General features: G+C 38.9%; 1 protein-coding gene across 10 annotated transcripts in view; it reads left to right on the forward strand.

The window, feature by feature from the left end:
- UNC13C (unc-13 homolog C) overlaps positions 1-17,111 on the forward strand; it is an 839,460-nt gene that overhangs the window by 459,987 nt on the left and 362,362 nt on the right. The gene's annotated exons all lie outside the window — the stretch shown is intronic.

Raw genomic sequence — 17,111 nt, forward strand, 5'->3', positions numbered from 1 at the left:
TTTTTTTGAATTTACCAAGGCTAGATTTATGACCCAGGATGTGATCTATCATGGAGAAGTTTCTGTGTATGCTTGAGAAAAAGGTAAAATTCATTGTTTTGGGTTGAAATGTCCTATAAATATCAATTAAGTCTAACTTGTCCATTGTATCATTTAAAGTTTGTGTTTCCTTGCTGATTATCTGTTTAGTTGATCTATCCATAGGTGTGAGTAGGGTATTAAAGTCTCCCACTATTATTGTGTTACTGTTAATTTCCCCTTTCATTCTTGTTAGCATTTGCCTTACATATTGCAGTGCTTCTATGTTGGGTGCATATATATTTATAATTGTTATATCTTCTTCTTGGATTGATCCTTTGATCATTATGTAGTGTCCTGTATTTTTACTCCTGATTTCTTTTGGTTTCCATCTGTGTGAAATATCTTTTTCCAGCCCTTCACTTTCAATCTGTATGTGTCCCTAGGTTTGAGGCGGGTCTCTTGTAGACAGCATATATAGGAATCCTGTTTTTGTATCCCTCAGCCAGTCTTTGTCTTTTGGTTGGGGCATTCAACCCATTTACATTTAAGGTAATTATTGATATGTATGAGTACATCATTAGAAACACTGGGCTAGAAAAAGCACAAGCTGGAATCAAGATTGCTGGGAGAAATATCAATAACCTCAGATATGAAATATCGATAACCTCAGATATGCAGATGACACCACACTTATTGCAGAAAGTGAAAAAGAACCTAAGAGACTTGTGATGAAATTGAAAGAGGAGAGTGAAAAGTTGGCTTAAAGCTCAGCAGTCAGAAAACTAAGATCATGGCATCCGGTCCCATCACTTCATGGCAGACAGATGGGGAAACAGTGGAAACAGTGTCAGACTTAATTTTTTGGGGCTCCAAAATCACTGCAGATGTTGATCGCAGCCATGAAATTAAAAGACGCTTACTCCTTGGAAGGAAAATTATGACCAACCTAGATAGCATATTCAAAAGCAGAGACATTACTTTGCCAACAAAAGTCCGTCTAGGTTTTTCCAGTGGTCATGTATGGATGTGAGAGTTGGACTACAAAGAAAGCTGAGGCCAAAGAATTGATGCTTTGAGCTGTGGTGTTGGAGAAGACCCTTGAGAGTCCCTTGGAGTGCAGTGAGATTCAACCAGTCCATCCTAAAGGAGAGCAGTCCTGAGTGTTCATTGGAAGGACTGATGTTGAAGCTGAAACTCCAATACTTTGGCCACCTGATGTGAAGAGCTGACTCATTGGAAAAGACCCTGATGCTGGGAAAGATTGAGGGAAGGAGGGGAAGGGGACAACAGAGGATGAGTTGGTTGGATGGCATCACCGACTCAATGGATATGGGTTTGAGTGAACTCTGGGAGTTGGTGATGGACAGGGAGGCCTGGCACGCTGCAGTTCATGGGGTCACAAAGAGTCGGATACGACTGAGTGACTGAGCTGAACTGAACTGGTGATCCCCTTGCCATTTACTTTGTTGTTTTGGGTTCAAGTTTATACACCTTTTCTCTGTTTCCTGTCTAGAGAAGATCTTTTAGCATTTGTTGAAGAGCTGGTTTGGTGGTGCTGAATTCTCTCAGCTTTTGCTTGTCTGTAAAGCTTTTGATTTCTCCTTCATATTTGAATGAAATCCTTGCTGGATACAGTAATCTGGGTTGTAGGTTTTTCTCTTTCATCACTTTAAATATGTCCTGCCATTCCCTTCTGGCTTGAAGAGTTTCTATTGAGAGATCAGCTTTTATCCTTATGGGAATCTACTTGTGTGTTATTTGTGGTTTTCCTCTTGCTGCTTTTAACATTTGATCTTCATTAATTTGATTAATATGTGTCTTGGGGTGTTTCACCTTGGGTTTATCCTGTTTGGGACTCTCTGGGTTTCTTGCACTTGTGTGATATTTTCCTTCCCCATTTTAGGAAAGTTTCAACTATTATCTTCTCAAGTATTTTCTCACAGCCTTTCTTTTTGTCTTCTTCTTCTGGGACTCCTATGATTCAAATGTTGGGGCATTTTATATTGTCCCAGAGGTCTCTGAGGTTGTCCTCATTTCTTTTAATTCTTTTTTCCCCTCTTTGTGTCATTTATTTCTACCATTCTATCTTCCACCTCACTTGTCCTATCTTCTGCCTCAGTTATTCTACTGTTTGTTCCCTCCAGAGTGTTTTTTATCTCAGCTATTGCATTATTCATTATTGTTTGACTCTCTTTATTGCTTCTAGGTCCTTGTTAAGCATTTATTGCATCTTCTCAATCATTGTCTCCAGTTGTTTATCTGTAACTGCATTTTGTTTTCAAGGTTTTGGATCATTGTTACCATCATTATTCTGAATTCTTTTTCAGGTAGACTCCCTATCTCCTCCTCTTTTCTTTGGTTTGGTGGGCATTTATCACATTCCCTTACCTGCTGAATATTTCTCTGCCTTTTCATCTTTTTTAGGTTGCTGTTTTCAGGTGTCCTTTCTGTATGCTGGAAGTTTGTTGTTCCTCTTTATTGTGGAGGTTCCTCCCTGTGGGTGGTGTTGGATGAGTGGCTAGTCAGGGTTTCCTGGTTAGGGAGGCTTGTGTATGTGTTCTGGTGGGTGGAGCTGGCCTCTTCTCTCTGGAGTGCAATGAAGTGTCCAGTAGTGAGTTTTGAGTTGTCTGTGGGTTTGGTGTGAATTTTGACCGCCTGTATTTTAATGCTCAGGGTTATGTTCCTGAGTTGTTGGAGAATTAGCTTGGTATGTCTTGCTCTGAAACTTTTGGCTCTTGGGTGGAGCTTGGTTTCATTGTAGGTATGGAGGCTTTTGGATGAGCTCTTGTCTATTAATGTTCCCTGGTGTCAGGAGTTTTCTGGTGTTCTCAAGTTTTGGATTTAAGCCTCCTGCCTTTGGCTTTCAGTCTTGTTCTTAGCCTCAAGACTTCTCCATCCATACTGCACCAATGATAAAACATATAGGTTAATGGTGAAAAGATTCTCCACAGTGAGGGACACCCAGAGAGGTTCACAGAGTTACATGGAGAAGAGAAGAGGGAAGAGGGAGATAGAGGTGATCAGGAGGAGAAGAGGGGGAATCAAAAGGGGCGAGAGCAGTCTAGCCAGTAATCAACCCCCTATGTTCTCTCCATAGTCTGGAATACTCAGAGAGGTTCATGGAGTTCCATGGAAAAGAGAAGGAGGAGGAAGGAGATAGAGGTGACCAGGAGGAGAAGAGGGGGAGTCAAAGGGATAGAGATGGATCTAGCCAGTAATCAGTTCCCTAAGTGTTCTCCACAGCCTGGAACACCCAAAAAGATTCACAGAATTGAGTAGAGAAGAGAAGGGGGAGGGAGGAGATAGAGGGGACCTGGGGGAGAAAAAGGAGAGTCAAAAGGGGGAGAGAGCAATCAAGCCAGTAATCACACTCCTAAATAAAAATGGCTACTGAAGATTGGATTCTTAAGGTACAAAATTGATATAAAAAAAAAAAAAAGCAAAGATTAAAAATCTAGAGTAGAGGTTAGACTCTCAAAAATACAATATTAAAAAAAAATCACAAAAATTATTAAAAAATATATATATATGAAATTTGCTTTAAAAATAGGGTCTTTTTTTGCAAAGTAATAGTAGGTTATAAAAATGAAAATTAAAGGAGTAATAAAGAACTTAAAAATAAAATTTAAATTAAAAAATGATAATAGTAAAATATATCTAGGAATTTCTCTGGAGCTGTTGAGGGCAGTGTGGAGTCAGTTCAGTTTCAGATAGTTCCTTGTTCCAGCTTACACTTCTTCTCAAGGTCTTAGGCCCCTTCCAATGTAGTCAGTGCTAACTACAGGGTTTTAATCTGTTGCACCTGTCACTTCCAAAGTGGTTCCCTCTTCTTTGTTTATTTTGGCTTCCTCTGTTTGCAAGTCTCTTCAGTATCTAACTTATGCCCTGACACAAGGGGGTGAAGGTGGTCACTTATTTAGGCTCACTTGTTCAGTTGTGCTGTGGGGACGGAGGAACACTGCAAACAAATATCACTGGCGTGTGTGGGGAGTGCTCGCAGTGTCTGGGCCACACTGGGTTTGCCCCCACTCATGGCGTGTGTGCTTTCCCAGTTTATACTGCTCAGACTCCAGGTTGCTCTGCAGGGGAACTGTCCTAAGTGGGCCCTGGGTTTCGTGCACTGCCCAGGTCTAAGCCACTCAGTTTCAGGTTCTCAGGTACTCCACAAAGGCACAGACTTGGTTGGGCCTGCGTTTTGTGCCTTTCCCAGGTCCAAGTAGTGCAGATGACCAGGTGTTTGTTTAGCACACTCTTCACAGGTGGGTGGTGCGTCTTATTGCTTCCCTGGTCTCAGCTCCTTGGTTTCCTGGGTGCACAGCAGGAGCACCATCTCAGGTGTGCCGTGTGTCTCCTCTAGGGAGCTGATCTCTGACTGCGACCCTCCTGGCCCATGTCAACCGTCCAGGATCCCAGGAAGACTTGGTTAGCAACTGGGAACCTGCTCCCAGTTTGGTGGAGGGATCTGAGATTGCCCCTCTTTCCGGCTCTGGCTGTCACCTGCCTGCCTCTCTGTGTCCGGCAGGGGAGGGCCCGGCCTGCAGCTGGCTAGCTGTCCTCTGGTATTCACTTGGTCCTTTGTTCTGTGAGCGGGCCAGGTTGTGCCTTACAGCTTTTCTCGGAAAAGTTCTCTCTCTCTCTCTTTTTTTTTCCCCCTCCCTGGCTGTCTCACAGTTTGGGTTGCTATCTCACGTTAGCTCCCTCTGATTGTCCTCAGGGCATTCAGCCCTGGTCCTTACCCTAAGCATGCAGCCCATGTCTCCCTCTTCAGCCTCTGCTCGCTGCTACTTCTCCACTGGGAGTTGCGGTTAGGTGTATAATCTGTGGTTTGGTTTTTGTTTTTTCTCCCAGTTATGTTGCCCTCTGAGATTCCTAAACTCCCCACAGACCTGCCAGTTTCCTGGTATTTGGAAACTTACTCTCCTTCATGACACCCTCCCTGGGATGGGTCTCTGTCCCTAACTCTTTTGTCTCTCTTTTTACCTTTTATGTTTTGTCCTATCTCTTTCAAAGAGAATGGGCTGCCTTTCTGGGTGCCTGGTGGCCTCCACCAGCATTCAGAATTTGTTTTGTGGAATTTTCTATTTGTTTTTCTGTTCCTGATTTTCTTCACTCTGTATAACAGGCTCTAGGTTCATTCACCTCACTAGAACTGATTCACATTAGTTCTTTTTTATGGCTGAGTAATATTCCATTGTACATATGTACCACATCTTCTTTACCCATTCATCTTTCAGTGGACGTCAGGGTTGCTTCCATGTCCTGGCTATTGTAAATAGTGCTGCAGTGAACACTGGGAGATATATATATATATATATATATATATATATATATTTGGATTGTGATTTTCTTAGGCTCTATGCCCAGTAGTGGAGTTGCTGGGTCATATGCTAGATATTTTCCCTAGCTTTTTAAGGAATCTCCATACTGTTCTCCACAATGGTTGTATTAGTTTACATTCCCACCAAAGGCTTCCCTTTTCTCTGCAACCTCTCCATCATTTATTGTTTGTAGATTATTTGATGATGGCAATTATGACTGATATGAGGTGACACCTTATTGTAGTTTTGATTTTCATTTCTCTAATAATTAGTGATGTGACCCACTCCAGTGTTCTTGCCTGGAGAATCCCAGGGAGGGGGGAGCCTGGTGGGCTGCTGTCTATGGGGTTGCACAGACTTAAGCGACTTAGCAGCAGCAGTAGCAGTGATGTTGAGCCTCTTTTTGATGTGTTTATTGGCCATCTGTATATCTTCTTTGGAGAAATGTCTGTTTAGGTTTTCTGCCCATTTTTTGATTGGGCTTTTTTTCCTTGATAATGAGATATATGAGCCACTAATATATTCTGGAGATTAATCCTTTGTCAGTTGTTTCATTTGCAATTGTTTTCTTCCATTGTGTTGTCTTTTAATCTTGTCTATTATTTCCTTTGCTATGCAAAAGCTTTTAAGTTTAATTAGGTCCCATTAGTTTGCTTTTGTTTTTATTTCTATTATTCTAAGAGGTATCACCCTGAAGGATATCAATGTAACCCATAAGGACCTTGTCCAAACAGTAATGATGGCAGCTTTAAACTAGGAAAACATAAAAAAGAGAAGTGTATGTTGGTTGGGATGAGGCTGTATGCGGAGTGAGACATATGTAAAAGAGATATCATGCATAAAATATTTCCCTTGATTATCTTTTTAAAGTAGAAAAAAAACTTCAAAATCAGAAAAATATGCAAGTAACCATGAAGCCTAACCCAGTTGGCCAGCACTTTCTTACACATCTCCAAAAAAGAAATCCCAGAGTCCCACTCAAAAAAACATTCTACCTACTTTTAGTTCCTAACTGGAAATGTCAAGCATCTGCATTAAAAGAGCAAGCATTTCATCGAGCTCAGGAAAGCAGCATCTTGTGAGATGTATTATTTTGTTCAGTGTTTCCCACTAACATTATGTTAAGCTTATGTGCACTAATGCTTAGCCATTGTGAATTCATAACATTCACAAAATCTGGGTAGTGCATTCCTGTCTGCAAACTACTGGGTTTTGTTTTGTTTTTTTTTGCATTTGTGTTACCACATTTTGCAACCATGCTGTCTTAAGACATATGTTATTTGTATAACATATGAACAGTTACTGTGGGTGGGAAATTTATTCTGGGCTTTCAGATCTAGAAAAAAAGTTATCAGTGTTGTCCCTGGTCTCAGATATATTTTCTACAACTTAGGTAAATAAATGTGAACACATATCTTAGAAACTTTTGACATTTTGCTTTGTCAATAGCAATTATACAAAGTATGTTTACATAATCAGTACTTAGGAAGCTTTGTATTTGCTGCTTTAGGGTGGAGACCAATCTTTGTTTCCCCATAATTTAGCACACGTGTAAGCACAGCTAACTACATAATAAATGTTGGGAAGCAACAAATGAGGACATGAGAGCACACTTAGAAATAGCATGAAATAGTGTAGAGATCATTCTTCCGTAGAACCATAGATCATTAGGGGAGCCTTTGAGATCCATGAATTGGAAGAATCCAAGCTACTGATTTTACTTAGTGCAGACAGCTCAGTATCTTATAAAAATAAATAAATAAATAAATAACATAGGTAGGGTTACAACTAAGGTCTCTGAACTCCTAGCCTAGTAATCTCTCCTAATTATAAAGAAACATGCAAAATGGACCCCTAGAGGGGGAAATGGAAAGTTGTTGACTTTTATTTCTAGTGCTTTCCTCCTCTCCCTGTCTTTTAGACAATCTATGCTGCCCAGACCTTGGCTTCCTGGGCCTTCTCTTCAGGATGACTCCCTAAGACTTCCCTCTGTGGCCAACCCACCGAGCTTGAGGTTCACCCACTCTCCATCATCTCTATCTCCAGCCACAACATACTCACGACACTGACTTTTCAATACTAAACAGAACATGATTTGATAAGATAATTTGGATAAAAGTGGAATCAATAGTTACTTTAATACAGTGATCAGTTTCTTAATCCAAAGGAATAACCTCATAACAGATCATTTTCAGAGTACGTGGAGGTACAAAAAGGGTGAATATGCCTCACTTAATGTGACAGATGGAGAAGGCAATGGGAGCCACTCCAGTACTCTTGCCTAGAAAATCCCGTGGACGGAGGAGCCTGGTAGGCTACAGTCCATGGGGTCTCGAAGAGTCGGACACAACTGAATGCCTTCACTTTCACTTTTCACTTTCGTGCATTGGAGAAGGAAATGGTAATCCACTCCAGTGTTCTTGCTTGGAGAATCCCAGGGACAGAAGAGCCTTGTGGGCTGCTGTCTATGGGGTCGCACAGAGTTGGACATGACTGAAGCAACTTAGCAGCAGCAGCAGCAGCAGCAATGTGACAGAGATATTCTATGTAACCTAAGAAAAAAGGCTATCTATCTATATGTATTTTTTTGGAGTCCTGAGCTACTTGAGAAAGATCTGGCTTCTAATCCTGTCACTAGTAAGAGTTTTCTAAAACCTGAGTACTATTTTCCATATATGTGAAAAGGATTAATACCTGTCAATGCTCTCCAGTTAAAGATCACTAAGAACACTCCTGTAGTTTTAAAAGTTCAGTTTATTACCCACGGCTTCGATGGAGAATGCACACCAAGGTGAACCACAGGGCATCTCAGTAAGAGAGTATTATTATTTTTTTTTTTTTTCTTTTCTTTTTTTTTTTTTTTTAAATTTTATTTTTAAAAAAAAAATCACATGCTCCCCATCCTGAACCCTCCTCCCTCCCAACCTCCCCATACCATCCCCCTGGGCCTTCCCAGCGCACCAGCCCCAAGCATCCAGCATCGTGCACTGAACCTGGACTGGCATCTCGTTTCATACATGACATTTCACATGTTTCAGTGACATTCTCCCAAATCTTCCCACCCTCTCCCACAGAGTCCATAAGACTGTTCTATACATCAGTGTCTCTTTTGCTGTCTCGTACACAGGGTTATCGTTACCATCTTTCTAAATTCCATATACATGCGTTAGTATACTGTATTTATGTTTTTCCTTCTGGCTTACTTCACTCTGTATAATAGTCTCCAGTTTCATCCACCTCATTAGAACTGATTCAAATGTATTCTTTTTAATGGCTGAGTAATACTCCATTGTGTATATGTACCACAGCTTTCTTATCCATTCATCTGCTGATGGACATCTAGGTTGCTTCCATGTCCTAGCTATTATAAACAGTGCTGCGATGAACATTGGGGTACACGTGTCTCTTTCCCTTCTGGTTTCCTCAGTGTGTATGCCCAGCAGTGGGATTGCTGGATCATAAGGCAGTTCTATTTCCAGTTTTTTAAGGAATCTCCACACTGTTCTCCATAGTGGCTGTACTAATTTGCATTCCCACCAACAGTGCAAGAGGGTTCCCTTTTCTCCACACCCTCTCCAGCATTTATTATTTGTAGACTTTTGGATCGCAGCCATTCTGACTGGTGTGAAATGGTACCTCATAGTGGTTTTGATTTGCATTTCTCTGATAAAGAGTGATGTTGAACATCTTTTCAAGTGTTTGTTAGCCATCTGTATGTCTTCTTTGGAGAAATGTCTATTTAGATCTTTGGCCCATTTTTTGATTGGGTCATTTATTTTTCTGGAGTTGAGCTGTAGGAGTTGCTTGTATATTTTTGAGATTAGTTGTTTGTCGGTTGCTTCATTTGCTATTATTTTCTCCCATTCTGAAGGCTGTCTTTTCACCTTGCTAATAGTTTCCTTTGATGTGCAGAAGCTTTTAAGTTTAATTAGGTCCCATTTGTTTATTTTTGCTTTTATTTCCAATATTCTGGGAGGTGGGTCATAGAGGATCCTGCTGTGATGTATGTCAGAGAGTGTTTTGCCTATGTTCTCCTCTAGGAGTTTTATAGTTTCTGGTCTTATATTGAGATCTTTAATCCATTTTGAGTTTATTTTTGTATATGGTGTTAGAAAGTGTTCTAGTTTCATTCTTTTACAAGTGGTTGACCAGATTTCCCAGCACCACTTGTTAAAGAGATTGTCTTTAATCCACTGTATATTCTTGCCTCCTTTGTCAAAGATAAGGTGTCCATATGTGCGTGGATTTATCTCTGGGCTTTCTATTTTGTTCCATTGATCTATATTTCTGTCTTTGTGCCAGTACCATACTGTCTTGATAACTGTGGCTTTGTAGTAGAGCCTGAAGTCAGGTAGGTTGATTCCTCCAGTTCCATTTTTCTTTCTCAAGATCGCTTTGGCTATTCGAGGTTTTTTGTATTTCCATACAAATTGTGAAATTATTTGTTCTAGCTCTGTGAAGAATACTGTTGGTAGCTTGATAGGGATTGCATTGAATCTATAAATTGCTTTGGGTAGTATACTCATTTTCACTATATTGATTCTTCCAATCCATGAACATGGTATATTTCTCCATCTATTAGTGTCCTCTTTGATTTCTTTCACCAGTGTTTTATAGTTTTCTATATATAGGTCTTTAGTTTCTTTAGGTAGATATATTCCTAAGTATTTTATTCTCTTCGTTGCAATGGTGAATGGAATTGTTTCCTTGATTTCTCTTTCTGTTTTCTCATTATTAGTGTATAGGAATGCAAGGGATTTCTGTGTGTTGATTTTATATCCTGCAACTTTACTATAATCATTGATTAGTTCTAGTAATTTTCTGGTGGAGTCTTTAGGGTTTTCTATGTAGAGGATCATGTCATCTGCAAATAGTGAGAGTTTTACTTCTTCTTTTCCAATTTGGATTCCTTTTATTTCTTTTTCTGCTCTGATTGCTGTAGCCAAAACTTCCAAAACTATGTTGAATAGTAATGGTGAAAGTGGGCACCCTTGTTTTGTTCCTGACTTTAGAGGAAATGCTTTCAATTTTTCACCATTAAGGATAATGTTTGCTGTGGGTTTGTCATATATAGCTTTTATTATGTTGAGGTATGTTCCTTCTATTCCTGCTTTCTGGAGAGTTTTTATCATAAATGGGTGTTGAATTTCAACACCCATTTATAGTAAGAGAGTATTAAAAAGAGAGGATTTCTCTGGATCAGGTGTTGCCTTATAGTGAGGACAATCCTGTTATCGTGTACATAAAAGAAAAAAAATCTGATCTATAAGAAAGCAGAGATTAATAGCTGAATTTAGTAAAGAAGCAGTAGTCACTCATATGTGGAGGAGGATGTTTGGTATTTTGTGGTCACATGGTGACCTGGTTTTCAACTGTGCTTAGAAAAACATACAGAGTGGTCTTATTTGTTTTAAGAGAGATCATGTGCAAGGTTGGTGACCTGTGAGAGTCCTTACACCCAGCTGGAGAGCAAGATGGCCTAGTGGCAAGCACTGGGACAGCTTCCAGCCACAGTGTGAACCAGTCGTGTTAGCCAAATTTCTAGATGTCAGAGGCTATTTAAAAATAGAAAAAAATAAAGTTTTTTTAAAAATTTTGTTTAATTTTTTGTTGCTATTCATTTTCTTTCTTTCTCTTTTTGAAAAGGATTTGAAGTAATCTATGTAGCTAAGTGGTGAGACCAAAAAGTTCTGTCTTCTTCCTATCTCTTCCTTGCTCCCTTCTTTTTCTCTTACACAGTAAAAATGTTTTTTAAGTTCCCCCGCCACCCCCCCCTTTTTTTTTTTTTAACAATTTATTTGTTCCCATAATCCCTATAAATAGTTTTAGACTCTGAAGTGATTGGGAAATCTTGAGAAAGCAAGTTTCTAAGTAATGTTCATGAGATGCAGTTTTGATACACAATTGTGAGAGTGCATTCCTGATTTTGTGGAGGATTTCAAGACACGACTGTTTCTGAACTTCTTCTAAAAAATTGCATTTACTAAAAATGGGATGGTGAAATCTGGTGGGCTTCATCTAATGGAGAGGGCAGGAATGGTTGCTTCTGTTTGTTTGGAGCTGTAGGTTTAATGACAGTGAAGTCACTTTATAGAAGGTGGCAGTTCCTGGAAAGGGGGCTCCCAGCCCACATTCCCTACCTCCAGGGCTGGGAGATGATGCTAGGCTGGATCTGTGCTCCTCCAGTTACCCTCCTGTTAAACATCAGTCCTTTGTTGTGTGGGAGAAATCATGCGAAGTGTGTGGCTTTGATCTTGCAAGGAAAAGGAGGTGGCTGACTTAAAGATGGGGGAGTCGCAGGGCTGTTCCTTGAAAGATTGAAGGCATGGTAGAAGAGGAGGGTTAAGATTATCTTGGTTGTTAAAGCAGCTAAAGGAAAAGGGCAGGAAATGCCAACTACATGCCCACCTATGTGATTTCATGGGAGAGGAAAGCAGGGACATCAAAAGCAAGTCCACCTACGTGATTTTACTGGTAAAGACAGTAAAAGCAGTAAAGTTTATCAGATTAGACACTCTTAGGGAGACGCATGGCTCAGTATCAGATCCTGAGTGCAGGGTTAGTAACCACTTGCACCCTCTGGGTTCATCAACTTCAAATGCAGGTAAAGGGTTAATGGATGTTAATAATAAATTACTATTAACATTCTTGTTATTATTATTTTCTACAGTCTCTCTGAACTCTGTTGTGTTTGGACTCCAATCTAGTGAACAGTTATAGAGAATTTAGCCTTGGCAGATGCTAAGCATGACAGTGTCCAGGGCAAAGTTTTCAAGGAGTTGCTTCATGGGGCAAGTGAAGAACAAAACCCTAAAATTTCTTGTTAATGTGAAATTCTGTAATAAATGCTATACCCTCACCTTTGTCCTGAAATCCCTATGCTTATTCAATTATTAGTATTGAAACTATAAAAGTATCTCATTTAATCCTTACAATGACCCTGTAAAGGAAAACAGTAATATAATTTCCTTCTTTTTCTCAGATGACAAAACTAAAGCTTACAGAAAGAATTAACTAGCCCAAGTTCAGATCATAAGTGGCAAATCAGAATTTTAACAGAAGGCTGTCTCCTCCTGTAACCACAGCACCATGAGTGCTATGCTCTTTGGTCTTATTTACAAGTAGTTTTCTTGATTTACTTTTTTCACTTATATTTGAACTTATGCCCTTGCTTTATGTTATTAAGTGCATGAAGTACATATGCCAACCAAATTCCACTTTTAGAATGGTGGGCACACATTTGTCTTCTGAAAATCCCAAATCTGAAGCTAAGAACCCAGTGTATTTTGTCTCTTCATAAGATATGACAAAGAATGTCTGACATTTTACATAGCAATTCATTCTTGTTTCTTCCAGTATTTTTGGCCTTATGGTCACAGTGTGCAAAAAGTTTATAGCACATTAAATTAAACCCAGGGCCAAATTGAATAGTCAAATATAGTAATCATTTTCTTTTAGATTCCCCCAATAAACATTTTATCTTTATTGAGTGTATCTTATTTTCCAAGCAGTGTACTAGATACTTGGAATACAAATTTAACTGAAGTTGGCCTTAAAGACTAGGATGTAGAAGACATGTGTGTGTGTGTGTGTAAAACCAATACTGACGGAAGTAGTTGCATCAGTGTCGGTTGATAAATACAGAAGAATTCTGTGAGGCAGTTGCTTCAAATCAGCCATGTTAGGAATATTTACAGCACAGAAATCTGCAAATGCTATAAATCAAGTTTGGCCTTTGTTGTTTTGTTTTTTTTTCCCATGGAGGAGGGAAGAAAATGTGACCACTGAATTTAGAAAGCCAGGACTTCTTTTAAATAAAAGATAATGTCATATGCTGAGAGTGGAGAGTAATGGAGAGTGAAAATGTTTTAGAACAGCTGTTGAAAAAATAGGAAAGAGAAGAGACTGGGGCCAAGGTGGGATGATGCATTGGTCACATACATATAGGTAATTATTTGTAAGGAAAACTGAAATTATAAATCACCATGTTAAAATGATGAAACTGTTACTTTCATATGAAATTTAGATGCTTTGGGTAATGAATAAAAATGAAAGAAAAATGAAGGTTTCTAGCTAATTGGCTTTGTTCCATTAAATTAGGTGTAAGGGCATCATGTGAGATAAGCCTGCCTCTGTTTAAGGTTGAATTCCCTTGCAGTCTTGTGCATAATTGCGTTTTCTGATCTGTCAATTAAGTGTTTTTAAAAGTAACAAAGATGAGTTCCATTTGGATAATGTATTACACTTTACAAAGTGCTTTCATTGTGTAATCTCTTTTGATCTTTATTGTTGATCTCTGGTTGACTTATTACTGTATTTCAGTGAAGCTGCTAGATCTTCTACCACATACTTTGAAGGAAGACTCATATAAATACAAATCTGTTTACCTCTGATGACTTTGAGATAAACAGAATAAGCCCAAAGGAAAAGAATAAACCAATAAACCAAAGAGCTGGAAATTTATTTAAGAAATAGTTTCATTAGAAAAATAAGATGAGATATGTGGGTTCAATAAATGATGGGGCAATGAAGTGTCATTGTAGATGAGTTACAAAAATTATGAATTGGTCTGTATCCCTGAACTAAATCAAAGTTGAATCATTTTTCAGATCAAAAGCATAAAAGCTATGTGTCTTTTCTAGAAATAATAGATAAAAGGCTCAAACATAAGTCTCTACTAACTTGCTCTCCCAGATTGGTGATTTTGCAATTTATGGGTCTGTCTGTTGTCTGTACATATTACAGTAGATATTCTACTCCAGCATCAAGAGCATTGGTGAATTATTTCAAAGTTAATTGTCAAGCTTTCCTAATTGATTCTTCAAGAGAATTTAAGTAGTGGTTGTTAAGTACAGAGGTTTGATTTCTTAGGAAGAAAATTCTTTTGACATTTTAGCCTTGAATTTGGTAGTTATTATTGGAATGAACATTTATTATGTGGATGGCGGTCAATTGGCTCTGCCTGAATTAGAAAAATAACCCAAAAGTTAATGCATTTAACTTTTGAGGACTTTAACATACTTTTCTAGAGCTTTGAGGGCATTAATAGACATAACAAGCATAGTTGTTTAGAAATAAAATATTGGGGGAAGCCAGTATTTTAATGATGCTTCTAACCCTTTGGACATTCTTCGAATCACCTTTAAAACCAAGCTTTGAGGCACTTTGAACCTTGCAGGTGACTTTTTCAAGTCACTGTTGTTTTTTTTCTATTTAATGACTATTCCAATACTTGAAGTAAAATATCTCTTTTGGGGAGTTGCAACTATGTAGTCTAGCCTATGCTAATTATACTCTGTGAGAATTATGCTCTGTGGAACCAAGCCATTATTAACAAATGACAAGAATGCTTAAAGATACATAATTCACAAATGTGTAGTTATTCTAGGGCATGTTTTAACAGATCACTATGGCATTAAGAATGTCCCTTCAAATTATATCTTAAATGGAATATGTTAATTTTTAGTATTCTTTTTTAAATATGTGGTTTAAATTCTCAAAGGTTAAAAAAATATATAGAGGGAAACTGCTTTTTCTCCCAATAGAATATGCATCCCTTTTACCATACTTTTTAGTTACATCTTGATTACTACAAATGCATTTTTACCACTTTAGAAAACAAATGTTATATTTTCAAATAATGAGGATGTTCAATAAAATACTGATGTTAAATTTTATATGAATTTATTATAAGCAAAGTTCATAGTTGACCTTCCCTTTTAGTTTTAGTTTCTGTGTTTAAATCGGGTGCATAACATTTACAGAAGTAGATACAAAGAACATTAATGAGACTATCCTTTGTGGTTGGAATTGTGTAGATAAATCATCACATTCAATCTCTAAACAATTTTATGAGCTATTAGTATGCCTATTTCATAAATACAGTATTTCAAAAATATATAAGTTTGGCAGTATTTATAGTCATAGAGATAAAAATTGGAATGATTATTTTTGGGGGCTCCCAAATCACTGCAGATGGTGATTCCAGCCATGAAATTAAAAGACACTTAGTCTTTGGAAGGAAAGTTATGACCAACCTAGATAGCATATTCAAAAGCATATTCAAGAGACATTACTTTGCCAACAAAGGTCAGCCTAGTCAAGGCTATGGTTTTTCCAGTGGTCATGTATGGATGTGAGAGTTGGACTGTGAAGAAAGCTGAGCACTGAAGAATTGATGCTTTTGAACTGTAGTGTTGGAGAAGACTCTTGAGAGTCCCTTGGACTGCAAGGAGATCCAACCAGTCCATTCTGAAGGAGATCAGCCCTGGGATGTCTTTGGAAGGAATGATGCTAAAGCTGAAACTCCAGTACTTTGGCCACCTGATGCGAAGAGTTCACCCATTGGAAAAGACTCTGATGCTGGGAGGGATCGGAGAAGGCAATGGCATCCCACTCCAGTGCTCTTGCCTGGAAAATCTCATGGATGGAGGAGCCTGGTAGGCTGCAGTCCATGGGGTCGCTAAGAGTTGGACACGACTGAGCGACTTCACTTTCACTTTTCACTTTCATGCATTGGAGAAGGAAATGGCAACCCACTCCAGTACTCTTGCCTGGAGAATCCCAGGGACAGGGGAGCCTGGTGGGCTGCCGTCTCTGGGGTCGCACAGAGCTGGACACAACTGAAGCGACTTAGCAGCAGCAGCAGCTGGGAGGGATTAGGAGCAGGAGGAGAAGGGGACTACAGAGGATGAGATGGCTGGATGGCATCACCGACTCGATGGACATGAGTTTGGGTAAACTGGGAGTTGGTGAAGGGAAGGACAGGGAAGCCTGGCGTGCTGCAATTCATGGGGTCACAAAGAATCAGACACGACTGAGTGACTGAACTGAATTACCTATAGCCACAATATTCTTTTCATTATATCTCAGTTGCTTCTGTACCAAAAAGTGTTTGGTTTCAGCAGCGACAGTCCCTCTGGACCCTGATACATGGTCTTCTACTTTCCTACTTCACACTCAGTAAGGAACCTTGAGAGTCAGAATCAAGGTCCACTGTTTGCTCGTGGAATACAGAGCAACCCAGAGGCCACACAGAGCATTGAGACTATCAGGCTGGTGGTTGGAGAAGCTGAGGAACTCAAGGATTGCCTTTTGGAAATTCTTCACTGTCAGGATTTGTTAACAAGAGTTTATGACACAAAGATAGTTTATAGCCCAGAAGATTGAGACCAATCATAACAAATAATGTCCTAGAAGTAAAAAAATTATTTTTTGAGTAGAAAGAGAAAATTCAGCCTGTTTAAAACTGTGGCCATATTGTAGAATGAGAGTTCACGTCTGTGGCCCATGATGTGGGGATGGTGCAGCCCAGTGGTTTCTAAATCCTTTTTAAATAGAATCACTTTCATTCCAAGTAAAATCTCACCCTATATTTCAATCTAATGGATAGTGGTAGTTTTCATTTTGCAAGGAAAAATGTAAGCTTTTAATTACGATAAATTTCATGAATTAAAAATAATCAGGCACTTTAGGTGAGTGCAAGTATTTGAAATGTTGATTTTTGAGTGACATGTGCCATATGTATCTGTTTCTCAATTTTGTCTTGGTTACCAAGTGAGTAAATATGTGTGGTATACCTGTGGCGGATTCATTTCAATATTTGGCAAAACTAATACAATTTTGTAAAGTTTAAAAACAAAATAAAATTTAAAAAAATATGTGTGGTATGTAACACATTTGATTGTGTGTGTTCCTTTGGTTTGGAAAGTTGTTTTTAAAAATTCAAACCAAATATTTGCACAGCTGTGATTCAGTTCAGTAATACAACTA

This window comes from Bos grunniens, chromosome 10, assembly GCF_055505025.1.
Source record: "Bos grunniens cultivar Pamir isolate PY7600 chromosome 10, Bosgru_T2T1.0, whole genome shotgun sequence".
NCBI lineage: Eukaryota > Metazoa > Chordata > Mammalia > Artiodactyla > Bovidae > Bos > Bos grunniens.